This window comes from Macrobrachium nipponense, chromosome 32, assembly GCF_015104395.2.
Source record: "Macrobrachium nipponense isolate FS-2020 chromosome 32, ASM1510439v2, whole genome shotgun sequence".
In the NCBI taxonomy this organism is placed as follows: domain Eukaryota; kingdom Metazoa; phylum Arthropoda; class Malacostraca; order Decapoda; family Palaemonidae; genus Macrobrachium; species Macrobrachium nipponense.
Genome location: NC_061094.1, coordinates 39,166,263 through 39,184,043, shown reverse-complemented (window position 1 = coordinate 39,184,043; position 17,781 = coordinate 39,166,263). Strand labels below are relative to the sequence as shown.

At 35.7% G+C, this 17,781-nt stretch overlaps 1 long non-coding RNA gene across 1 annotated transcript; it reads right to left on the bottom strand.

Annotated features, from left to right (window-relative positions):
* Window positions 1–781: 781 nt before the first annotated feature.
* LOC135207124 (uncharacterized) lies at window positions 782–11,601 on the bottom strand. The gene is made up of 3 exons (XR_010312888.1): window positions 11,449–11,601; window positions 4,980–5,099; window positions 782–2,495 (listed from the first exon to the last, which is right to left on the bottom strand). It is a non-coding gene; the product is annotated as an uncharacterized LOC135207124 (long non-coding RNA).
* Window positions 11,602–17,781: the final 6,180 nt, after the last annotated feature.

Here is a 17,781-nt window from a genome sequence, read left to right as displayed (position 1 = left end):
ACAAAGTCCTTTTAGGCTCTGCCGAGTAAGCGGATAAGACCCCATCGGCAGACCCACAAGAACTCTTGGCCATAGATCATATATCTCGCTAAAGTTTCTTGAGGTGATGCAGACTACTGGGCAAACACCCACGAAGTCTACCACCTATCAGGTAGGAACCAAGGTTTTATTTATACCTACAACATATGTTGTTTACCTGTCTATTCCATATAGAAGCTGTCTCTTACCCTCCACCGAAGGGTGCCAATCAGCTATGTATATATCTGACAGGTAAGTTGATTGTATGAAATGATATGTTATGTTATTTACAATAAAGTTTCATACATACTTACCTGGCAGATATATACAATTAAAGGCCCACCCAGCCTCCCCGCAGGAGACAGGTGGAAGAGAGAAAATATGATAGAAAACGGGGATGGTTCCTAGTCCTGCCACCCAGGGCAGGCCGGTAGATCACCTGACCTACCTGTAGCGAGTGGCGCGAAATTTGAATTTCTGTCGGGGACGACGGAGTCTTAGCTATGTATATATCTGCCAGGTAAGTATGTATGAAACTTTATTGTAACATAACAATATCATTTTTGAGACATCAGAATTTTGCTATACTATTATTTTTTTTTTTTTTTAAGCATGGGATCCAAACATTTAAGGAAATTCTACAGGAGATAAAACTAATTAATCCTAAGGGAATCCTTGTCTCCTAAAATTTATTTTTCAATTTTGTTCATTTTAATGTTTTTTTTTTTCCTGATATCCTCATTTCTACTCTTAATCTTTTTGCCTTGTACCAACATTAATTTTTCATTTCACCTGGCAAACTTTTGACATTTCACTGTTGGCATTATTCTGGCAAACCTTTGCAATGTTGGCATTATAATAGTTTTCCCCACATGGTTGTCAGTAGTACTATTGACCATAATCCACTTTTTTTAATTTCTTGATGTTTGGGATTTATCCTTTAGTTTGTTACCCTTGTGCATGAGTAATGAAGGTATAACACAAAAGAGAAATGCAGTTTAACAGAAGTTCAAGTTATCTAAAATTTCGGGGGGGAACAGTTACTTTGCCACCGCAGATTATTTTGCTGATGCACCAGATTCTTCATACAATAGGCACTATCTTCTTGAGAAATATGTGACTGGTATAGTGAACACACTAATTTTGATAGTATACTACCATGTTTTTAAATGTTAATTCAGCTTAGAATTTACTAGTTACTTTTTTTTTTTTTTTTTTTTGCTACATATGCATGTATTTATAAAAATAGGATTATCCTATTACTTAGTAAATTTCTTCACTTTTGGTTATGTTTGTCACTACAAAGATGTAAGAACCAAGTGAAGAGAAATGATACGATGATTGTAGCAGGATTCAAAACCTCCTTTCAGTAGGTACCTATATGTCAGAACAAGGTTGTGTTAACTTACCAGGCCACGTGGCAGGTGGGTTAACGTAACATTGTGCGTACTGAATGTAGGTTTGAATCCTGCTACAGTTAAGGCTTTGCAGTGATAAGGGAATCCAAAAAGATTGAATGAATGTGTTTAGTGCATTGGAGTTTCTTTTTTACCAGGTTGAAATGTAATTTAAAACTGAAAGCACCAGGTTGAAAGGTGCATGTTATTTGTGGAGCCCAAGCCAGAATGCAAACGGCTGAAGTCCTACTCAATTATACCATGTAAGAACCCAAAAGTTAGAATAATTCTAACAATAGAATTATTCTAAAAATTATTGTATTCTAAAAATTACATAGTAGTTTTATTCTAATGGATTAATAAATATATTCTTCCATCCAGTCCAGATTTGTTAACTAAAGTAATAGTAAATAATTAACAGCAGCTTGGATAAACCAGTGCCTTTTGATTTCAAGTTATATCATCATGCCTCCTACTACACTTCTGCCGAGGTTTTTCAACAGGACATAGAGTTCCAGTATTTATTCATGTGTTATGCAAATTCCTGGTCTTCTTTCAGTACAGCAACTACAGGTTGGGACTACTTCAGCTAAGGTTTCAACATTTCCAGACTTGTAATCACCTTGTTGCACTACAATTGAGCCAGCTCTCCCACATCAGCTCTCAGCAGTTTGCCTTCCCTTGTCATATGAGTACCACTTAAGAATGCTCCACTAATCCTGGTTCTCAATCGGTAAAAGAATTTCCAGTGGTGATTTCTGCTCCAGAGCTTCCTTCTCTTCAGATTTATGCCAGTATAAATATCTTGATTGACTACCTCAACTGGTTAAGACTGCTGCTTGGTTAGGACTCCTGCTTATCCAATAAAATACTCCCACACTCCATCAGACTTTCAATCCATCTTAACTTCAGTTAGTGTCTACCCTGCAACTTTTGGTTGGAGCACTGTCCTTGAATCTCCATAAAATTTTCACCATACCCTGGTTTTCACCAAATTAAAGATTTATCTGCAAGGGTGTCTTACCTCATTGGATTTTTCTTCCTAGTTTCCCACTCTTCCTGCTATTTATTGTAATTATCCTGAAATAAGGCAAAAATAAAAACAAAATCAGTGTCAAGAACTTCAGCAATAATTTTTTTTGAGACTAGCGAGACAGATAAATTTATCCATCTAAAAGATTTCACTAATCTGGAGTACTAATAAGTGGAGTTTAAATTATTGGCAGAAATTGTTGACAGTATAGGAACAAGAAAGATACTACTCAGTGGGTAACCCGTAGTTGTACAGAATTTGAATATATGAAGTTTTGTGCTGGTATATAAATTTGATAAAAATATGGAATAGAAACTATAACTTCCCTAATGGGCTTAAACAAGGTTTTTAAATACTTGAACAAATTAAACAAATGCATGTAAATCTAATGCAGAAACTTAATGTAATTGCCCTCAAAGTCTTCAAACTCTTAATATACTTTATTGTGGCAATTAATTTCTACATAAGTATTTTGAGGACTTTTTAAATGAATTGATAAAATGAAATATCATTGAATTAACTTGTATGATTGAGTACTTCTTGAACATCATTAAGCATAAGCATTGAATAGATGCCAACTACTCGACACTCTCCATGGAAGAACATTGGAAGTGCCAGTAGAAAATTAAGAAGTTATGATAATCGTTTACTAGTTCTGGTATTGTTAAGGAACCAAGTTTCACTTTACCCTGTGGGACAAACTTGAAGTAAATTACAAGCTATATTAACTTAAGCAACCTGTGCCCTTAAAGCATGGTATTAAATTATTATGGTCCAGAGCAAGTATGTTGACTTGCTTTGAGTTGAAGACAATTTATGGTGGAAGAGCCTACTTTGATGATGGAAAGAATAGTTACTAGCCCTTGATATTGGTTTTTGTCGGCAGCCTTAAGTAGGACAATGTCCAAGTGTTGAAAATTAACTTGGGATTTTGAGTCCACTAGCAATTGAGATAGCACAAAGTGCATCTACTGCCTCATTGGCGTGGTTGGTATGGTCTTTTCCTGCCACCTCGGTGGCCACAAGTTCGATGCTCTAGCATTCCCTTGAGGGGTCAGAGATCTGTATTTCTAGTGATAAAAGTTCTCTCTCGACGTGGTTCGGAAGACACTTAAAGCCGTTGGTCCCGTTGCTGAATAACCACGGGTTCTATGCAACTTAACACCATACAAACAAAGTGCATTAGTTCTAACAAAAAAATGAGCTACGGACAAAAATAATGGCAACATTCTATACTGCTGTTTAAAGGGAACCACGAATAAAACCATCTTTGATTCTTGGCAATACCCTGAGTGGACAAATGAGAAAGGAGTGTCAGTACCATTGATATTCAAATGATGTAGGTGTAAAAGAAAACTGAAGATCAGTAAAACTGCAAGTTCAGGAAGGGAGGGGAAAAATATACCCAAGCTCTTAATAAGAAAGTGCAGTATGACAATTTTGGACAAAATTTCCATGATCCTATATAGACAAAACTTCGAGAGTAACAAGAATGGCGAGAACCTATCAACAGTTTTCTGAGTATCATGGAAGAAAAAACCAAAGAGAATAGTTCCAGATATATGCAAGAAACAAACTTCATTAACCTCAAAGGTCAGTTGAGATAAGATATGAGGGCCCAACAAAACTCGATAGGATGTGGTACGGATATAAAACTGGCAGAAAGCTCGACAATGGCATCTAAACAGTAAAATGCATGGCATTATAACATTGAAGTTGAAACCATGAAAAAAAGTAAACCGACATGGAAAGGAACTATTGCATAAATTAACGACTCCATTAAGCCAGGAGAAGGATTGACAATGAACAGCAATATACTAGTGGCATGATTGGACCTAAACCACTCAAATTACAAAGCGCCTCAGTGGCGTGGTTGGTTTGGTATTTGCTTCTCACCTCGGTGGTCGCGGGTTCGATTCTCGGCCATTCCATTGAGGAGTGAGAGATGTGTATTTCTGGTGATAGAAGTTCACTCTCGGCGTAGTTCAAAAGTCACGTAAAGCCGTTGGTCCCGTTGCTGAATAACCACTGGTTCCATGCAACGTAAAAACATACAAACAAAATTCAAATTACAGGAACTTGGGCCAACAGGACATTGTCAAATTTTTCAAAGGAAGCTGATGGTATATATATATATTTCCAGAGGTAAAACCCCTAATCCTCACATCTCCATTACGGCTCAACCAATTCAATACAAAGAAAATTAGAATCCACAAAGCTTCACCAAACTTGTCAAATTGTTTTGCACCAACAGTTTAGAAATACACTGCACAATAACATCAGGTGCCAAGACCTCGAAAGTTAACTGCCAATTTGAACTCTAAATTTTAGGATTATTGCATGCTACTTGAAATTCGTCACAAGCCAAATTCTTGAAAGCTCTATTACCTAAATTATTAAATGTTTTTACAGTAGGTACTAGCAAAATTGAGTTTATGCCAAAATGGAGTTTATGCTTCACCTTCAAAATGTAAAGTGTATTCATCAAAAACATTCAAAATATTATTCCTTGCGTATCTTTACATATTTACCTTGCAGCAAACGGCTGATCCCATTATGTCTCCAGTTAGTACTCTTGTTCTCTTTCATTCGGTATTTCTAATGTAAAATTTGGAGCCAGGTATCAGCACAATCTCCTGTCTTGTAGAAACCTGGAAGAGGATAATATTTAATAAATAATTTCTCTATTGAAAAAATTCTCAGCAATGTTTTTTAAAATGCTCTGCCTATATGGCTTTTATAAACGGAATCTTTGAGTTCATGATCTTTGTTGAAGACTAAATTAAAATTAACAGCTGCTATAGCAAAAATTAAAATAAAACTACGTTGAACGAACTCTTATACAGAACTTATTACGTCCACCAGCTGAACTAAGATACAGTATTTGGTTTTCTCAAAACAATTCTTATAATGCTAAATTCAAAACGTGAGACTTACCATTTTGTATACAAGAAATACACCAATTTAGAGATTAAATTTCAAGTAACTAATGCTTCCATTTGAAAGCTGATTTGCACAACTATTTTAATATTTTGCCGTTGGTTAAATTGTGTTAAAAGTAGAGGACTCCTTTCTGAAAGTGCCTATTGAGAAACTATTTAATGCTTGTCACACATTTTTGAGATTCCACCTACACTGTCTTCCTCCTAAGAGCAAGCAGGACGCCAAGTCTCTAAGCAGCACCACTAAACCTCCATTTCATTACAGCTTCATCATACCCAGTCGACTTCCATTACTGATGTGTTTCTCGCCTTTGTCGTAATCTCTAACCTGACAAATACAATTCCCAAATTCAATATGCTTTTTAATATAAGCTTGAGTCTTAACTATAATTATAGCAACTCTAAGTTGCTATTCATTATGTAAATTTATACAGCAACATAATCTTGTAAGAAGCAACCTGTAAAGGTTATAAGGTACTGTTGCCCTTATTAAGTAGTAACAGCTTTGAAATACATTTCAAAGTGGCCAAGGGACACAGCACATAGGCGTAACTGCGGGGGGGCAAGTGCCCCCCCCCCCCATTTTGAGTTCATGTAGCTTGTAGTAAAACTTGTTTAATTTTTATATTATTATTATTACTATTATTAATGTTAAATTTTTCTACATCAAGTAGTTTAATTGGATGTTTTTTTGTATACGAAGATAAGTGGAGTTTTACTATATTAACTGTAAGCAATTAATCAATTTTCTTTACCTCAGTAGTATACGTATTCGTTTTCCAAACGTTATGTTAGTGTGAAAGAAATTTAATCAAATCATGTACATAAAATAATTTTTACAAATGATCCTGTGACATAGCTAGAGTGCAATCATTTCTATTTGCAGAAAGTATGGTTGTTAAGATTATATTTCATCACTATTCTAATGCAATAAAGCAACTAATATTATGCATTTTCTCTACTTTCTAGATATTGTCTTAGTCCAAGTCACCTTCCTGAACATCAGTTTCATATCATGCAAGCAAACAAAAAGTTTCTTTAAAAGGCAGTCAACTGCCGATGATCCGAATGAACCTTCTCTTTTCAAGTAGGAAACGTCAAACCACTGATGAGACAAAGTACTGTAGACTATGAAAAAGACATATGGTTAGATTCTGCTGAATCTGATACTGAAACCGATTCAGTTGACAGTGACAGGGGAAGCATAGGTATTACAGCATCAGTGACACCAGGAACATCATGTATTCCAAAAGCCTCTGAACAAAAACATTCAGTTCTAGGACCTGACGACATAAGCAAAGGAAGAACAGTCTCTCCAACTCGACCATAACTGGTAATTTTTCCTTCAAGGTTTTGGCAAAAGCATCGTGCCTTTAGGTCAGTATGGCATGATTCACACAAATGGCTTGAATATTCTGTTAGTCAAGATGCTGCTTATTGCTTCTGCTGCAGGATGTTCCCTCCCCCTAATAAACCTCAATCTGAAATTGCATTTACAACTACTGGATACTGTCAATGGAAATAAGCAAATGAAAAAGAGTCTGGTTTTGCTCAACATCAGCTTAGTGATTATCATATGGCAGCTTTCTGTGCATGGAAAGAGTTTAAACAACCTATAGAATCTGGAAGTACAGTTGCAGCTGCCTTTACATCTGCCCATGAGAAAACGATAATTGATAACAGACACTATATCAAACAAGTAGCTAAAGTCCTCTGTCTGACAGTAGGACAGAAGATTGCGCAAAGGGGCCATAAAGAGGATGTGGATAGTCCAAATAAGGGTAACTTCTTGGAGATCTTAAGAGTTGTTAAGTGAAAATGATATAGTGAAAACTCGACTGAAAGGAAAGAATAGAGTTAAATACGCCGGCCCAAAAATTCAGAATGAAATTTTTGCTCTACTGGCCCAAATGATTCGGGAAGAAATTTCAGAAGAATTGAGTTCAAATACGTACTTTTCAGTCATGATTGAGGAGTCCAGGGATATCGGTAAGAAAGAGCAATTATCAGTAGTTGTTCACTGTGTGTACAAGAACAATATACATGAAGAATTCTTGGACTTTGTTTGGCTTCACAACCTTAATGCTAAATCACTTAAAGACAGTTTGTGTACGGTTCTGAGATTGCGTTCAATTGATCCCAGAAACTGTGTGGGGCAAACATATGATGGTGTTCTGTACCGAGTGGAGTGAATCGAGGAGTTCAGCAGCTGATGCGAGAAGATTAGCACCACAAGCAGCTTACATTCACTGTTATAATCACCGACTGAATCTTATTATTGTTGAAAGTGTCAGATCAGTTCAACTGGCCGATTCTTTTCTTTAGTTTGCTAGAAGAGATTTATACATTTATGTCCTCATACACACCACATGAAGTTTATCTTGCAAAGCAAAAGGAATTGTTTCCTAATAAGCAAATTAGATCTCTGAAAAGGCTCAGTGATACAAGATGGTCTTGTCAGTATCTATCATGTAAGGTTCTGCTTGATACCTTTCCTGCTGTCATAAGTACCCTTTAAGAGATTTCTTCATCCCAGTGCCACACAGGCAAGCGTGCACATGTTGCAAGAAATTTATTAATGAACATTAATTTTGAATATATATTATGCTTAGTGATGTTCACCCATATTTTACACAAAACGAAGCTTGTGTCAGATATGCTTCAGTCACCGTCTTTAGATCTGTCAGCAGCTGCCCAAATGATTGATGCTATCCAGCAGGAATTAAAGAATGGGCGATCAGAAAAAGCTTGGCATAGCATTTGGGAGAAGGCAGTTGCGATGTCCTAGACACAATATTGAGGTTTCACCTGCCAAGCAAAGAATACATAAATTACAGAGGCATCTAAAGGATGCTGTTGTCTTGGAAACAACTGGACATAGAGAAGTGTGTAAGCATGTGGAACAGGAAGGATACAAAAGCGCACTATTATCCAGTAATGGACAAAAGGCTACTAACTGAAACCGAGTCAAGATTTGATGCCAACAAATCCCTTTTCCATTCAATATCATCTCTTGATCCTTCCTCCCCTAAATTTTTACATCAGGACCAGTTGGAGACAATGGCAGGTAAGTATAATGTTGATCTTGAATTCTTAGATGTTGAGCTGCAACAAGCAAAACCATTAGTAAAACTTAAACAAGCTGATGGGGTTAAAATTGTGGATTTGACAGCTTTTTTTGTTCCTTTTAAAGATGCATTTTCTGGTTTGTACAATGTTAATCATTGCTCTTGCATTACCACTAACATCTGCATCTTGTGAGCGAAGCTTCTCTTCACTAAGACCCAAAGAACCTCAGAAATTCTTTGTGTGATCATAAATTGCCCGGTGTATCGGTAATTGGAATCCACCAGGACAGGGCAAAGAATATCAATAGGGAAAGGTTTGCTTATATTTTTGCTAGGAAACAATGACAGAATGATGCAGATGTACTAAATTAATACATCTGCATTCTGTTAATACTATTAATCAAATGATTAGGTTCAATAATCAAGTAACCAATTGTAATGAAATTTTATTATATACTTCATCTAAAGTCGTTAATTGTAGCAATCAAATGTCTTTAATTTCTTTGGATCTCACTGTTTAAACATATAGAAATATTATATGAATAACTCCAATATATTTTGAACCAAACATAAAATTCCATGGCCAGAGAATAAAGACTGACAACACGAAAATTAAACTTTCTCTTATAAACTGAACAGAACACGATGAAAATATATAAACGGAACAAATATTGAAATCTCTAACAAGTACAAAAAGTGCAGAAGGGAATCTTTTATCTTAAAAAATTTACCAAGTTGTAAAATTAATAATTCAGTTTGCCCTAGCGCTACCTGGTTAATGTATGGTACCATAGGTCAGATTAACGTAAGACAACTTTACAATATTAAAATCCGGGACTACTGCAGTGAAGTAAAACCACAACAGATTATTTACGTCAACTAATCACTTTGACAAAGGTTTCTTGATAGTTGCCAAGCTAAACTTTTAATATAGGATTCAAAGAGCAATATATAGGCCTTAAATCCATTTAATTCACTGAGAAAAAGCGTAAAGAAAATGGGGCCCATCTTCTGAATCAGTCCCCAGTTTAAAGCAAACCAGTTAAAATTACAAATTAGCTCACACAAACTTGAGCGTCTAAGTAAATTTGAGAAACTAAATTAGATTACTATAATAAATTCAACACTTACTCAAAGGTGAAGGAAATTCACATTTAAAATTAGCTGTGCTAAAAATTCAGATGAAGAGGGCGAAAGTTTTTTTTTTTTTTTCAGTAGAGAGAACAAGTACAATTACACCATTTGGATTTTCTTCATCCATTCTGAAATACGCGTGTTATGTCATTTTATTACTGTTATTACTAGAACAAAAAGGAAACTGAAGTGTTACCAAGTAGTACTTCGAGCCAGTCCAAATCACGACCTTCATCTCATTCCTGGCCTTCTTATTTTTTAATCTGCTGCTAAAGAAAGAAAAAAAGTCGCTCGAACATAATAGTACCCTAAGGCAAACAAATTAGATAGAAATTATTGGTAAAATTTTGCAATCAAATATTCCTAACTCATGAAATGGATGGATGGATGAGTTTTAGGGCAAAAGCCCATGCAGGCACTGGGGCCAAAGAAGCCATTCAGCGCCGTAACCTCGAGGACATGGTATTTCTACAGAAGCAATCCGCACGGACTGCAAGGAACGTAACCGCGGATACGACATCCACTAGGGATTGGGGCGTCCAATGTATTTCGCCATGTTTAGCACTGGCCCCTGGGGGGTTAATTACATACGTCCGAATAAATATTACTTAAAATTCTTGTTCAGTAAGTAAAACTGCATAGAAAAACCGCAACTGCCATAGTCTAGGCCGCCGCGGATAAGTACCCTAGATCTACCCAACTGGCTTTTGTTAGTCTGATTATTCCCCACAATAATAAAAAATCTAAACCAAGCTGAAAGAACCAAGATCGAAGATGTCAAATTTACTTATTTTACACTTTTTTTCAAGTGTCTGATTTAAGTTTTTCAGTTTTATAATTTACTGATGTGGGGAGCGCAATCCTCATTATCCATACCATTTCATTATCATCGAGATCTAAACTTTAACCCCTCGTCGTAGATTTCTTTTATGGGGGTGGGTGGAAAGTTATTAAATTCTCTTAAGCAAATTCGACCATGTGAACTGCCGCTTAAAATAAATTCCTCGTCCTTTTAAAAGTTCGCGAGCATTACCTTGCCAATTCATTTATAATACATGCCCGTACGGGCACATGCCCAACTTGAAAAGACTCGAGAGTCGAGCATTTTATGAAAGGTACTGTCAAATTTTAAGGCGTTGATCTCCTGTAATTTTGGCAGTCAGACTCTTCCATTCCGAAGACAAGTTTTGAATTTCCAGGAATGATAAAAAACTTACAACTTAAGTTTCCAAAATGCGTATCATTACCGATTACATCAAGCTTAATTTGTTATACAGAAGGTAGATACAGCGCCATTTAAATCCTAAACATTCAATACTTGAAAGAAGAGTAATTTATGCAGTGTCAATTAGCTATTCAACCATTTCCGATATTTCGTTGTTGCAGAGGAGTTAAAACAAATAATTTATTCTACAGCAAGGAACTGAGACCATTTACACAAATGTTGCATCGACGAAAAAGGTTCTCAAATGTAATCATGGTTTACTTTTGAAATAATGCATATCGATGACGAATATGAAGCCGTTATACTAAAGTTCCAACAGCATTTTCTGAATTACTCCCACAGTAACCAGAGCAGAAAGCCAAAATTACCCTATTATTCACAGATGAAGCTTTTAATTCTCCAACTTAAAATTATTATGACATCATAACCACAGTATTAACTAATTTAAAGGGCCAATTCCTCCATACTAACTCATTAACTTCAACCCAGTTCACCATCGTCGTTTTATTTTCGTTAGCCTTCATATCTGCTTTAACCACCATAGCCCTGCATGGTAATTTCATAACCTAATCGCCCAAAACCACATATCTAAATATAGTATCAGCTACAACAATATATTTACACAACTCACCTCACAACAATAATGCTGCTTTCATGAACCACGGATAATCATAGAAAAACGTTATCGCCAATAGTCGTTCTCCAACCTTGCTTGAAATTCTTTTTCCACAACCCTTAGCCAATCGCTAAAACTACCAGGTTCACTCACTTCCAGGCACCAACTGACGAGTGACGAACGACTTTCGACTGGCTAAGTGAACAAACAAGGAGTAGTTCTCAAACATACAATCCCATTTACAGAAAACTTTACGTCAAAACAAATAACGGTGACATCTGTTGGAAAAGAAGCATGAAATAGTCTGTGAGATGGATTACTGGGAGACCGGAACTAACTAATTCGAAAGAAAGCTGATTATTAAGATTAATAATGAAACGCCTAAACTCTTCTTTATCTTCTCTTCTGTATTTATATACCCTGGATATAATATTTAAAGATTTCCAAACCACTATTAATCAAGATTCACAAGATTACACATCTAAAGGGCGTACACACGATCAGTATTACTGTCATTATTTTAGGCGGGCCTTATTACTGATGGTGTGTTGGCTGTACTGCCATTCCCATCAGTACTATCCAAGCTGCTGTGGTAGTTACAATGGCAGGAAAGGAAGTAGGGAAAATGGATCTTCAGGATTTTATTCTATTAAATCGTCGCTTACCAGAATTGTGGGATATTCGGAATGAAAATTATATGAAAAGAGACATGAAACAACCAGCATATGAGAAATCATTGAAAGTATATAAGATAACCAAATTTGATGCAAGTGTCGAAGATGTAAAGAAGAAAATAAATATATACGTTGCGAAGTAACTTTCGCACAGGGGTCGAAAAAAATCCATGATTCTAGAGCAAAAGGAGCCGGAACTGAAGATGTCTATCAGTTACCGAACCGAAATTCTGTTAAGATAACAATTCGGGTAGTGGCACCCTATATGCACCATTATCTCGACCATCGTCAACAACAAGTAATTACAACAGCCATAGTGACCCAGTAAACAATTCCATGACGCAGTTACAACCACTGACTCAGTATTTCCATGACTTTCTAAGTGACGGGGACAACGATAATTAATGAAATGTATTACCATTAAATAAATAATGTCTGCAATATGCTGAATCAATACCCTATTCATGCTTACCTTACCTTGCTGTAATCCTTGAGGACAGTAATTATAGCTGCACATGTTTCATGTACTATTCCGTTGATTGTTGATTTTTTCCCATGACTCCTGAATAACGTCGGTCGGAAAAGCTTCTTCCAGTTGTCAGATAACGGAGAGTAATAGCCAGTCTTTCATTGGCAGATATCTATTCTTTCCCTTATAACTGTATTCTTCTTGGTTATATATGGTCTCAACATCTCTAAAAGTTTCTTGTAACTTATTTCGTCCATCCGAAAATAATGTGCAAAGTCTTCCATATCTGTAGTTTTTATCTCATTTAACAGGATTAAATGAGTGTAATTCTACGTTTTGCAAGCCAGTCTTTGACCCACTTTTTGCGGTTCCGTTTTCTCTTTGACGAGAAAGCCAAAATAATAGCAATACATGCTTTCTCTTTATTCCCCATTTGACTAGAACGCAATAACGACAACCTCTCGATATCGGTCACTGAATGTACCGACACTTCACTCAGTAATAAATACCGAACGTGTGTTTAGTGTTGCGACAGTAGCAAAATACTGCCAGTATTTTCAATGACAGTAATACTGATCGTGTGTACGGCCCTTAAGGAAATTGAAATGGAAAGCAATTAAAATATTTATTCCTAGTAGTACACTTAGTGAGAGCATCAGTAGGAGACATCTTAAGTTTCCAGAGTCAAATTTCTCATTCCAAATTACAACCACTACACGTAACACTACTATCGTGTTACTCACCTTTCACCCGTCAACTTCAAGGCAAGGCATTTGCGGAAGATAGCCTGTCCTACCTAAAGTACAAAATTGGCGATACAAATAAGAAACTCATTGAAGTTCTCACCAGCATTAAGGAATGGATGACATTTGATCAGTAAAACTGAAAGATGAAATTGGATTAAGTTTTGGGGAAGGAAACATGACTGCAGGTGTTGCTTTTGTTAGAATATATTATCTTGAGTTTTCTATTATATATTGAACAGAGCGTCAAGATTAAAAAAAAAAAAAACAAGTTGCTCCTCAGGACATGATTATTTGTATGTTTGCGTAGTAAGAATAAAAGATGGTGAGGAGCAAAAGATGAATGGAAATATACGCATGGACGTTTTCTTTTGCACTTGCAGTATGTTAGTTTTTTTTTTTTTTTTTTTCATCCACAAGAATTTTGCATTTATTTATATGTCAGTGATACTGGTCATACTGAACACTGAGTATTAGGAACACTTTTAGGAACACAAGATTATGAAAAACAGACTCCTTTGTGACGTGAAAGATTGATATCATGCAATACAGAATCAACTAGTGTAAAATATTACATAAAAAACATCTTTAATCCACACCTAATAATTTCAAGACCAGATATTATAGCGTTACTTTAAAGGTAGCAAAAACTCCTTTCCCATACTTAGGTCTTTGCTTAAAAATTTCTCTATAAACAAATCACCAATCAATACTTATTTTTTGGTACCACATTCCGTATTTATTCAATGTTGTTGATTAACAAAATAGAAAAAATAAACTTTATTTAAACTTCATACGGAGAGTCTTATGTTTCTACATGATTCTATATTAACCAGAAAGTTGCAAGTGAATTTGAACAAGAATAAGATTATCATGATGGAGCAATGTTGATATAGATGGTGAAAGAATGGAAACGTTGATTTTTAAAGATCTTTGGAAGTATACGCAACTGACGATGGATAGGTTCAGAAGAGAGGAGAAACCCCGAAAAGATGAAAAAATGAAATCATCATGATTCGTGTAAAAGATTTGCCACAGAATAGTCTATGAAAGTAAAAGAAAGAAAATTCTTTCAACATATGAAGGGATTGTTGAACCAATTCTCATTTATGGAAAGTAAAGTCGGTGATATTAAATATGAATAAAAAAAAAAAGGTTGAAGCCGTCGAGATACTGTTAATTGACCGATTGATTGAATTACAAAATTTTTAAATGTCTGCAGTTTACTGAATTAGATCTGTATTTTAGTATTAAAAGTTAGCCTTTGTGCTAGATCTATAAAAGAATGTTTTGATACTAGTTTGGTTACTACCTATTATTAGTAATATATAATTTAATAATAATTTGCAACAGGAATTTTTCTTTTCCTTTCGTGCTGAAGTTTTTGGGTACCCACTGGAGGGCTTTTCATTGGAAGAGCTCTGCTTTGGATTTGTCGTCTATTTTGCAAGTTCTGTCCTGGCTTGGAACTGTCTATTGCCATGTCATTACCATACTCTTTTTTTTCTTTTCTTTTTCCATCTGTCCATCCGCTTGTGGTGGTCGCGGTCGCGCATGGTAACAGTGCGTCCCGTGCTCATATTTCCCAAGCCTGGAAGATTTTAGGAATGGGGAAAATTAGGACCAATCAAAGCGTGTGGAGCTGATCCATGACGTCACAAGCCACGCCTTTTAGCTCCCTCCTCAGTCCGATATCCATTACTGCCGCCAGTCACGATGCCGAAGAAATAAATACTTTCTTCTCAATTTCACAGTTTACGGTTTGTATGACATACATTTTAGTCAGATATATATAAACATAATGCAACATTAATTTAACAACAATATATTCTTCAAATGAGATAGAACATGAAATATATTAGGCATTATTGGCTTCTCCCTCTTGGTAAATAATATTTTCACATCGCGAATTTATAAATTATATACTTGAAAATGCATGTTTAAAGCCATTTACAAAGAGTTGCGATAACTCATGGGATTAATCAAACAATATACAAGATGGTAAAAATGGTGGTATCTGACCTGTTTGAAGGGGAAAATAGAGAGAGGGAGTAGGCTTACACTACAGATTTCTATGGAAATATGCTATTTCGTAGTAATGCACATTACTGGCCATTGTATAAAAGCAATATACTGGTCATTACTAGGCCATGAACAGGAATCAGACTGATATAGTCCCTACTATTTACAGGGACACAGTATCAGCTTCAATCATTAAATGATTTCAAGAGCTAATGTGCCCTTAAGGAAACATAAGGAAACCTACGATATTGTTGTTTTGGTGATCCAAGTTAGCCTACTGTAACCAAATATAGTTACGTGACAAACTCATCCTGTCAGTAGCTAATCTGAATACGGTTGTTATTCAAGGTGTACTTGATAAGCTGTACTAAAAAATTGCCTTTTTGAGGTGGATTCCGTTTTCATAAAACCTTCCAGATGTCCTTACCTAATTGGTCCTTGTCATTCATTGTGTACAAATATATAGTTTTTATTGAAAACATTTTGCTTTTGATTTTTACTTTTCATACATTGTGTACAAACAAATAAAAAGTTATAATAAATTTCAGTATTGAATATTTTTAGCAAGCCCTTACGGGATTTTTGCTTAAAATTCATTGTGTACAATGAAAACACTGATTATGTAATTTACTTAATATTCTTAGTAAACCTCTTGTACTTGTCAGTCATTGTGTGCAAAGAATCAAAATGAGTATTTCATTAGTATGTAATACTTTTTAGCAATTATAGGAGTACAGAATACTACCTATTTACTGAGTTACATTAGACTTTGTACTAAGCTGAACTAGAGCAGAATTGATGCATAAATTTATTAGAACTGCAATATGCTTTAAAGTAAATACGGATGACACTTTTTTTCCAACTCTCTTTCAACAGAAAATTTTATGCAAATATTCAACTTATATTAATTAAAGGCAGGGATAGGTTTGAAAGGTGTTACAGGAGGAAAATCTCAGAGCAGTTGCACCATGAAGCAGTTTAGGAGAGGGTGGACGATAAGATGGAAGAAAGAGAATATGAACAGAGGTAACAGTAAAATGAATGAAAGTTGTTGCAGCTAAGCGCCGAAAGGACGCTGCAAAGAACCTTAAGTAGTACCTACATTACACCGAATGAGGTGTACTGATGACATTATCCCCCTAGGGGGTGCATAAATTTGTCATCAAAACTGTATCCTCCACATTTCTTTTAAGCGTAAGGCAATTAATATTTTAGGTCTGTTTATAATACCTTTTTATAGACTGAAACAACAGGCAGTAACGCCTGAAAAACGTTCCATGCTCCATGCTTTTAAAAATCGTCACTTTCAAAGTCCAAGACTCTTTATGCGAGTCGAAGTGCCGGGAAGTTCTTGGCCCCCTGTCTGTAATCTGTAGTGCTAATTACAGGTCATGTACAATCATTTTTACCATCTTGTATATTTTTTATTCATCCCAAGCGTTATCGCAACTCTTTCTAAATGGCATTAAACACTCATGTTCAAACACATAATTTAGCAACTCGCGATGAAAACATTATTTATGCAGTAAATATCGACTTTGTGAGCAGGAATTAGGAGGCACTGAGCGCTATCACCAACGGGGAGAAACCACTAACGGTTAATATATTTCACAGTGTATCTCATTTGAAGAATATATTCTTTGTTGAATTAGTGTTGCATTATGTTTAGATATATCTTACTAAAATGTATAGGTCATACAAGCCGTAAATTGTGACATGGGGAAGTTTTTCTTTGGTATTGTGACTGGCAGTAATGGCTATTAGACAGTGTAGCTAAAAGACGTGGCTTCTGACGTCATAGACCAGTTCCACGCGCTTTGATTGGTCCTAATTTTTCCCATCCCTAAACTCTTCCAGACTTGGGAAATATGCGTCCCGCATGGCTTTAAATTGTTACGGTGTAAGTTTTAGGTAAATAAAAGGGTATCTGGGTGTACATTGGCAACTGAAAAGTGTTTTAATAATTTACTTATGCGAAATACACCTTAATATTCGAAATAGGATATTATTTAAAGCCCGTGACGCTGTGTTACTATGCGCAAACACCACAGGCGGATGGACAAATGGAAAAAAACAGAGTATAATTGTGACTCATAACTTGGCATGCTAAAATCAGAAAGATAAACTTTGTAGTACAGCAGATTTGTCAGATGTAGAATAAAGGAATGAATTCACCGAATAATTTGGTATACGTATGTAAGAAAATAGAAAATAGAAAAAAGAACCTATTTAAGTTGAGAGAGATCCATTACTAGACTGTCAGGCCAGTCCCAGAAAAATACAACAGCCACTCTTGAACCTTTTTTTTTTTCAACTATGTTGGGCAAAATACAAATTTCTTCTAAATATATTTTCCACCAAAAAATGTGAAACCCAAATATGTGAGGTGAACTTAAGAGATCGCCCTTCTCTAAAATCTGAACACAGCTTTAGGACGAAT